This window comes from Melospiza melodia, chromosome 5 (genome assembly GCF_035770615.1).
Source record: "Melospiza melodia melodia isolate bMelMel2 chromosome 5, bMelMel2.pri, whole genome shotgun sequence".
Lineage (NCBI taxonomy): Eukaryota > Metazoa > Chordata > Aves > Passeriformes > Passerellidae > Melospiza > Melospiza melodia.
Window position 1 is genome coordinate 77,378,671 of NC_086198.1, and position 10,171 is coordinate 77,388,841.

Sequence of the window (10,171 nt, forward strand, 5' to 3'; positions counted from 1 at the left end):
TCCATGAACGTAGTACCTTGGGTAGATTTAACCAGCTCCCATTCTCCCTCACTGCAGTTCATGTCACAAGACCTATCTGTTAAAATGTTAATATAAAGTATACAGCTGATCCATAGCACGTTGTATGTTCCTGATGGTGCAGTTTTCCTCTCTGTGTGCAGCTCCTCATACCATGCCTCGATGTGCCTACACATCTGTTCAAGGCTCATGAATTCAGGCAAAGAAAACTTTTATGCAATGTCAGTCTGGTGGCTCTTGCTTTTCTAAACCGTGCTACAGGAAGAGGAGTTGAACACACAGGATTTCAAAATTGAACCAAAATTCACATCACTTTTGTTTTATATCTAAACATGAGGGACCACAGGAACCTCTTGTCCTGGGGAAAGACTGATAAGAGACCAGACTCTGGCATTCTGCTAGGCCTAAGGGAATAGGAGCTGTATATTAACATAACAAAGATGAAGTTGTATAATGGTTTTCATTCTAACTTGGGTAGCAATTTGTTACAATTTTCAGCTTCTGGGATGAAATTTTCTGGGCTTGTTTTCAAACTGGGAAAAAGACCCACACAAATGTGTGTAAACTTGTTTAAGCTAAATATTATTAAATAATCTTTGCATTTAATGAGAGATAGGAAACTTTTCTCCCATTATTTACTTCCTGTGATTCCTTCAATGAATGTTGATAGAGCAGACACAGCTGATTTTACACACTGAAGTGTGAGCCACTTCATATAGCCATAGCATGAGCTATTGCTGTTCTTTTTGGCCTTGTGAGTTTTTGAAGATTTTATCTTATTATTTTGTTTATTTTGTGAGTTTTTGAAGGTTTTATCTTATTATTTTGCAAAGTTAGCAAGTTCCATATGCCAAAACTCTGATTTCAGAATTGTATCAATTGCTCAGGATTTTTCAAATTGATATAATTTATATTAGAAAGACTAACACCAGGAATTTCTCACCCAATTTCCTTGTGCCTCCTCCTCCTTTGGATGCATCTCAGACAGGACCTGCTCTGTGGTGCCTCAGAGAGGGCTGGCAGCCCTGTGGCACTGGTAAAGCTCAATTCTGGCAGCAGAACCCAATAGTTTCCTTTGTAACTACCAGTCAGTCTGGAAGAAGAGACGCAGAACTGAATTTGCTTGCTGGGGTTGGAGATGATCTTTAAAGGCCCCTTCCAAACCAAATAATTTCTATGACCTATTCTGTGGCTGGTGAATTTGGGTCACATGGTGTAAAAAGTTGTATAATAGCCTGTGTCCCTGGGTGCATCAGAACTGGCATTAACTCACCTCCTGCTCTGGGGCTCAGCAAGGCACTGGTGTGTGTGTGTGTGCGCATTAAAATAAAATTAATGTCATTCTGCTGTAATAAACAGATTTATGTCTGCACGAGGTATATTTTCTAATCTATCAAATCCAGTCAAAATTAATTTCATGGGCTTATTGTATTCTTAGTGTCATAGTTTTAAACCAAATAAAGATGCTCAAATGGCAATGGTAAAAACAGCAAGAGCAGCCTTGAAAATCAGCCCCTTGTTTCTTACACTGAATTTATACACAGATCTTGACACTTGAGCTGGTGGAATTTTCCAGTGATACATAAAATTAGACCTTCATATTTGCTTTTATTTTCTATCTGCCATTCATTTTGTTTGCCTTGGTTAAGTTTCTAGTTTTCCTTTTATAGAGTCCCTTCACACTGGTTAAACATACTTGGTGGGAGCATTCTTGCTTGGTTTGTAGGAAGATGCTTTGCTGAGGGGCTCCTGCTTGGATCTCAGACTGCAAATAGTTACAACTGGAAACTTGGGATGTATTTTCCCTCTTGAAGTCAGGTCCACTAGCGAATATCACAGTCTAACTCTCATACCAGAGAGAGCCAGGGTAGTGGCATGACTGCTCTATTTAATGGGTGAAAATGCAGGGTTGTAAACTGTAGTCTGTCCTCTGCCAGTGGCAGTTTCAGGCATTTCAACACCTCAGGTAACCCTCGTGTGCCCACTGGAGTGACACTGATTGGCGTCTCTGTGCTGTCACAAACCTCAATTAGTTCAGCTTTGCAAATCTTAGAATCCTCAGACTATTCAAAGAGTTGCTTCAGGACAGATCACGCTCCTGAACCACTATTTTGATCTTCAGAGCTTCTTTTGCTGTTGCTAGAGATACTTTTTTCATAAGCAGAAACTTTTTAGCAGCTCAAAATTTTTTGCTCTTTTCTCAAGAAATGGATTCTTAACCCAAATGCTGTTAGCAAAGCCACTGACACTACAGGCACAACTCTGCTCCTGGGCTTAGAAAATCTGTTGGCTGAAGGAAATGAGTTTGAGGAACAAAATGCTTGCTTTGGTTCTAATTATCCCATGTTCAAAGCCCAGAATTATTTCAGGAGTTCATTTGATTAATCTTTATAGATTAGGTAAACCTGATCTTGGTTCCAATTCATATTTACTTTATGGTAACTGGATATCCAGGATATTCCCAAGGGCTTGCACAATCCAGTGTCTTTCCTTTTAATTTGAGAGTGTTTTTTCTGGCTTGTGGTGTGCTTAGAAACTTGTCCTCTTTCCACTCTGAAAGTTGATGTTTGTGTAGTTTAAGTTTTTATATAGGTTGTACTGTCCATTCCTAAAAACAGCACATAAAGGTGTTTAATGGAAAACTAAAATATCATTGTTTGAGGTTACAACTGCCCTAATACTTTAGAGGACATGAACTGTTTTCATGACCCATTAAAACAAAAAAGCACTTCCCATTAAAGCAGGCAAACCAAGGCAAATTCAGGGAAAAGGAAGACTTTTCCATGCAAACCAGCCCTGGAAAGAGGTGAGCTGCAATTTCATCCTTAGACAGGGTAATCCACCTCTCTGCTTCAGCAAGTGTCTGCTGCTAGGGAAGCTGGGCTGTGTGGGGCAGCAGGGCCTTGCCTGGGTTCCAATCCCAGCTGCAACACCAGTGTTTTCTGCAGAACACAGGTTTTAATTCATAAATTGGCAGACTCTGGGCAGGGAGTGTGCACAGTCTGTGGAAATGAGCTCCTGGCAGTGCTAACAGGTCTGAACCCTCTCAGTGTGCCACGGGGGATTTGCTTTCCACAGCTGTCCCACCTTTACTCTACCAGCCATGGAAGTTATTTGGGACAAATAAATAGCTGGAAGAAAGAATGGGAGGTAGGGGATGTGGTCAACTGATGGAGAGATGAGAGTTTGTGCTGTGAAACACATCAAAAGTCATTCCTTGCAGGCAGCAGTACTGAGGAGTGCCTGACACAAGTATTCCCAAGGGATCTGTCCCAGAGAGTCCCAGGTTTCCTGGTTTCCAGGTTCTGTTTCAGCCACTCACCCCAGCTGGCACCTTGTGCCCCCAGCCTGACCACAGCATGGAGATGGGGCAGCAGGAAGCAGATGCTTTTCCAGTCAGCCCCTGGAGCTGTTTGTAGAAGGAATGGTGTCATATTTAGGTGCATTAAAGTGCTAAGGAGATCACCTTGCCATGATAGGGGAGTGACTGTCACATCCATGTGGCACCAAGCTATTCTTGCCCAGCACAAAGTAGATTTTGTATTTACTTGATGCTAGGGCATTGCCCTTATAAACTTGAAACCTGTATTGAGCCTGCTGAAGGGACAGAGGAGTGATCTCAATCCTTAGGCTTTAAATCACAACTTTAGTAGGAGATGTCCATAAAATATAATGAACATAGAGTCATAAGATTGGTCCAGCACCGGACATTAGGCGTGTGGAAGAGAGAAACACCTGGGACATCTCTCCATAGGATGGTCTTTCAAGCCACTGAAATACAATTTACTGTCCAAAAAGCCCCTGTATGGCTGGAAGTTCCCAGGGGAACTGAGAGCGAGATGCCAACAGCAGTGAGACTGTGTGGGTCCTTCACCATGTCACCCCAGAGAGGCAAAGTGTGGCCCAGACTCCACTACAGCACCAAAAACCCACTAAGATGGTTAGACCAGCCAGCCAGGTCTCTACACGTGTAAAGGGGTGCAGCAACTATTGAAAAAGCGACTAAAGCCACAGGAATGAAAAAGCTGAATATGATGATGTGAGAAGCTCTGGGTAGTGCAGGTCATGTAAAGTGTTTTCAGTGACTGCTTTGACCAGGAAAGAGTTGCAGGTGAGGAAAGGCTTTGTCATCAGTTGGGAAAACAAATAGAGGTGAGGGAAGGGAATGAGGTGGAGACTAAAGGCAGAAAATGTGAGTGGGATGAGTAGCGTGGCCTCATATAGCCCACAGCTCAGGTTGCAGGCCACATGCTTGGGGAGGGCCTGAGGCGACTCAGGAGGATGAAGAAAAGGGAACATCATGACCATGAGAGAGCTTTGGTTTTCCTCTCAGTGCAGGGAAAGAGAAGGAAAAACTCAATAAAATGAAACAGTGGGGAATTCAAAACCCATAGAATTCAAAACCCATGCTGCTTTCATGCAGCATGAGCCTGGTGGGTCACAAATACATCCCCCTGCCCTCAGCCTGGCCCAACAAGTGTGAGATAAAGCACATCAGGGGCTGTGCTGAGAACACTGTTTGCTCATATTTTGTATTCCTTAATCCACCCATTCATTCATGAGCTGCCTTAAGGTGCTGCTAGAGTTAAATCCTGAAAAGGGTACACAAACAAATCCAGCCTGCAGAACCCTTCCTCGAAGGGCTGTGCAGCAAGCAAGCCCCAGGGAAAGCAGAGAGGAATGCAGCAATCAGAGCATAACTCACTCTGTTAGTAATTTTTTTGACTCTATCTCATGGAGAGTTTATTTTGGCAACTGTAGAGCATGAAAAAATCCCCAAGTATTCCAGTTGTGAGTGTTGTATATCTTTCCTGATCTGGAGAGGACTCCCTGGATGGGATAGGGCAGGGAGGCTGGCAATGGATGGAGTCCATGGATGGAAGGAAAATACTTTCCTGACAAAACCAAGGTAAAACTTCCTAGCTTGACAGCAGACAGAAAATTGTATTTTCTAGTGGAATTAATGCTGGAACAAGATTTGTGTGGAGCTTGGCAGTGGATGCGGAGCTATATGGAGTTCCAGAAAGGACAGAATTGTTTCTGCAGTCAGAGCATGTCAGAGATATCACTGCAAGACACTGTAGGGAGACAAGGCACAGATGTGGTTTTCTGAGAGGCAGCAAGGAAAGGCATTTGTGGGCTGGGTGATAGTTGACAACAAATACCTACTTACCTACCTAAGGTGGGAAAACCTGCTGAACCTGCAGCTCCCACCATACTTACGTGCTCATGGGGGACAAACATCAAACTCAGAAACAAACACAGCATCAAAATAATCCACCTCTTGCCACTGTTTATTGATGTGCAAAGAATGGGCACCTTACAAAGGTCTTTTGATGAACTAATCCAAACTAACAGTCACTTACAGCATGTTCTTGCAAAAGCTTGTGGGAGTGCTGTAAAACAACATTACCTGGTTTTCTCTTTTCATGTCCCTTTATGTGGCGAAGGAGTTGAGAGTGTGTCTGGACACAGACACACAGGAACATCAACCACAGGAACAAGGGTGATGTAGCAGGAGGCATCTGACAGCCCTGTAGATATCCCAGTGCATCTGTGTCCCTTGAGCAGGCAGGGCAGGCCAGGCCAGACCATCCTTTGGCACAGGGAACAAATGATGAGCAAAGCCCAGATTGTTTCTTCATCTGGGTTTGCACCTCGATACAGCAGCTACAAATCTGAATGTCTGCAAACTTGCAGCCTACTGCTCTGCAACAGCAGAGTAAATTATATTTTCTAGTCATCTGAGTGGCTGTTGAGGTCCTTGAGACTGATTAACCTTGGTAGAGGAATAAAAGGTGGTGGATTGGATGGCGCACTGTGGACAGGCTGCCTATGCTGTGAGTGGTTACATGTGAAGGGGTAGAATGTAAGAAAATAGTGCAGAAGGTAATCTCACCTCTGAGGAGCTGCAGCTGTACCAATCACCAAAGATTAGGAACAGGCTTGCCCTTAATAGGCCATGGCTGTGTCCACTAAGAAGACAAGTGCTACAAAAGAGTGGAATTTGTTGGCTGTGCTGTGCAGAAGGAGTGGGTGCTGTGAGGAGACGGCCATGAGAAATCACCCAGAAGGTATGGAACTTTTGAAATAAGATGACAATAGTTACACACTGGAATCTTTGCTCCCCAAAAAGCAAAGTCTTGAACCTTGTCTTGAGCCTGATTGTGAGCTGGAGTCTGTGCAATTAAGACTGAGCTTGGGCTTGTGTGGGCTTCAGCCTGCAGGATACCCAGCTGAAAGATAGATGTAGGACATGAGTGAAGGTACAGTGAAGCTAATGAAAATACAGATACACTGATACTTAGTGTTCTCAGAAGACACCCATGGGGTTGGTTTCTCAAAGGAAAAGTTGATTTAAGCTAGTGTCTCTTCATTCCTTGGATCCTCTATTCTGTGTCCCTGGCCAAAAGGTGAAATTCATGAAACTTATTGAGTACCTAGAAAGAGGCATTACTTTCCTTAAGCTTTGGTCAGTGTATAAAGCACTTTTCCTTGTCATCTTGTTGGTTGAAATGTCTCAAGTTCTCTTGCTCACCTTTCCCCCCAGCCCTTCAAGTGCTTAGTTCTGTAAGGCACATCAGCTCCAACCAAGAATCAATATTCTCTGCAGGCCAAATCCTTTCAGCCAAACCTGAATAGCTGCTTAGTTACAGTCCTCTCTATAACTGGAGTATTTTCCTCTGCAGGTGATGAGAAACTTTGTTTGCTTAGGGAAGACTTTGGCTCAGCCCATAAGTAATTTTAATTCTCATGACTGTGGACTAAACTTTTGTTTTGGCAGCTGCAGCGTCCAGCCTTGTTAATTTATTTCTTTCTGAGCCCTGAAGAGCTTGGATTAAGCTCCAAGAAGTGGGCCATAGCAAATGTGCGAGAAGAGCAAATCTCATTTTCCCTGTCCTTCTGAGCCTGGGGACTGTGTCAGGGTTTGCTGGTGCAGAAACACCTCCTGCTCCTACACAGATGCTCAAGCAATTAACCTTTCCTACAGCCTGTAAACGTGGAGGATGGACAGAGATCTCCAACAGGATCAGTTCTGCGGGGTTCTAACTGATTTTGGGGGGTCTTGGTAGGCTGAATAGTACAGGCACACAGCAGAGAAATAGGCTATAAGAGGAAAATAAAACAGGAGGGTTTTGGTGGGCTTGTTCTGTTTATCATTCCATGAAGCATCTGTTTCATTTCAGCAATAGTAACAGGCTGGATGTTGCTTTGATCCCCGATTGCAACTCCTGTTTGTGTTACTGGGAGGGCTGAAGGTTGCTGGTGATGTCTCTCCTGATGGCTGTACACTGACACCAGCAGCAAAACATTCCAGTTTGACTGGAGAACCTACCCAATCTCCTGCTTACACAACAGCTCTGAAAGCTGCTGTGCCCTGGGAACAGCTGTGAGCTTGGATTTTTGGGGCTTTCTTGAATAAAGGACTGCAAATACTGCTGTTGAGAAGAAAGTCATAGTGCTACTTAGTATGGCTTTTTGTTCTAGGCTTTTTTCCCAGCAGCCTCTCCTTCTAATTTCTCTCTTTGGTGACACTGTTATTTATGTAGGAATGATAATTTTGCCTTTTCTTGGCAATATTATCAAAATACCAATGTCATTAGCAAAACTTTTGGTTGAGAGTCACAAGGAGCATTGGACATTACTGCTGCTGTGAACAGTGAATGGTTAATTCTATTTAATTTGCTTGTATATTTTCTGTCAGAATAACTGCAAGCTTATACTGCACAGACTACTTCAATTGCACACACAAGCTATAAGAATGCTTCTGATAAGCTTTATCTTGGACAGTGTTTTTGCAAAGAAAGCCACTTCAAATGAATTATTGCAATCTTGCTCCTTCCCTGGGTAAATTACTTCATTCATTGTAAAGTATGTCCCTGCAAATTTTGAATTATTTTTGTTCCTCTGAAAAGGTTTTTCCTCTGTATACATTTTTTGTATTTCCTATTATTCTGTGTCCAGAGGATTCCTTATTGGTGACAGAGTTCACTCTGAACAAATCTATAGTGCTGAAAACTAATCATAGTAAATGCTGGGATTGTTTCAGCTGTGTTTTGTGTGTATTTGTCATGTGTATGTTTATCCAAAACTTGGCTGACCATTAAAACAGATGAAATGGGAATGGTTTGTCTTCCTGTGACTGCATACATTCCATGGATATTTCCATGTCATGTAGATTTGACTCTGGTTGTGTATTTTATTAAAGTAAGTATCAATGAATGTACTATTTTTAGAAAATATTGACAAAATAATAGATCATTGCATACACCCGCATATGAAATAAAACCTGTGTTGTAAACAACACCTGTGATTACCAGAAACAAAAACATTTTACAAATGTAATTAATTTGTTGCTATTTAATGCTGTTATAATAATATATGTTTCCATTGCTGATTTTTTTGCTGATTATTGAGAACACCACAATAATTTGGCTTCATACAGTACAAGGAAACAGTGAAACGGAAAACTGCAATTCTTAAAAGCTGTCATGAAAATACTTCCAGTAGTGGGTGGCCAAATAAAAAGATATTTAGTAAACTTGAAAACAGGCATACAAGGGCATGTATGGATGGATGCAAACAGATGTGAAATCTCTTGCTCTGCAAGCCAACTGGGCACAAGCCAGCCTCATCAAGAAGCCATGAAGCCATATTCATGCAGTGCTGGGCTAAAATATTCCACCCTGCCTGTTAGGAGGCAGTTTCAGCTCCCTTCCATAGCCAGAGAGCTCATGCAAGCTCGCTGTGATGCTGAAGCCAGCTCAGTCGAGCTGGGTTGGAAGGCAGACAGAAGAGCCTGTGTGTGTCTGCTCCCATCTGTGCAGACATGCCCCAAACCAGGCTGGGTGAAATTTGGAGTCTTAATTAAAAACTATGTTAATTAATTCAATAGGCCAAAACTTTGCCTGCTGTTGGCATGGGTCTGTATTGGACAAGAAGAATGTTTTTCCACTTCCCAAGCAGACAAAATATTGGAGCTTGTATCTTTGAAGTTGGAGATGACAAAAATGAGTTGGATTATTTTAGCTTGAAGATGCCTTTGTGTTTCCACCTCAGGTTGGGTACTCACGTGGTTCCCATCCCCACAGTCCCTGGACACCTTGTGTTCTTTGATGTACAACTCTAACACCTCTGTGAGAAGGGGACGTGCTGGTTTTTCCCATTGGGCAGATGGGGAACAGAATCCCAGAAACAAAAGGGAGATCTCCCCAAGGCTACATGCTGCCTCATGCACTGGTATCCTGGACCAGCTCCTCCAAGGAGTCATGAAGTGTCTCAAGACTCTTTCAGAACTTCCCTTTGGCCTTTTTCTTACAGAAAATGTGGTGCCTTTGTTTTTCTAAACAGGTCACACACTGATCTGGCAGTGTGAGATCAGCACAGGCAGGTCCCACTGCTCCATGGCCACTGGTGTCCATGAATGGCCAATACTGTGTCTTGGCCCTGGCCCTGACCATTCCACAGCTCCAGTGTGAGCAAATGCCTCAGCACAGATTTGCTCTGCATTAACTCACTCTCACCAAGAGGGTGTCCTGGCACCATCTGGGGAACACACAAGCACAGAGCTGTTCCCAAAACTCATCCTCTTGGCATGAGGAGAACATTAATTCATCCAGCCTCTCCTGAGTGCCCAGGCCTGGGGGGGACAGCCCCTTGTCCTGTTTTATTTGGATTTTTAAGCATCAGATCCCTTCACTTGCAAAATACTTCCATGGACTTCCCAGGGAAATGAGGAGGCTGCTTGACCTCACGCTTGGGTGGGACAGGATGTGAGGAGGAACAGGGCACAGAGGGAAAACATCTGAATTATGAGCCCCTTTGGGGGAGAGTGACTTCATGCTGATGACCTGCAAGTAGCAAAACAGGCCAAATTACTGCAATAAACTATTAATTGAGAGGAGATTGCCATAATGCTACTAAAATATTGCTGTGCTGTTTTTCCAACCACTGCTCTCAGGGAAGCTGAGCTATCAGGCCGTGCATTCTAGACAGGATTATGCCTTTATTCAGGTAAAGCCTTTGGACTGGCACAGCTTTTGTGGCAGTATGCAGCAGGAAGAGCTGGGATGGGATGTGGAATGGGAGGGACTCAGACATCTGAGGACTGTGCAGTTGGCAAACAGGGCACGGGCACTCACCTCATCTCAGG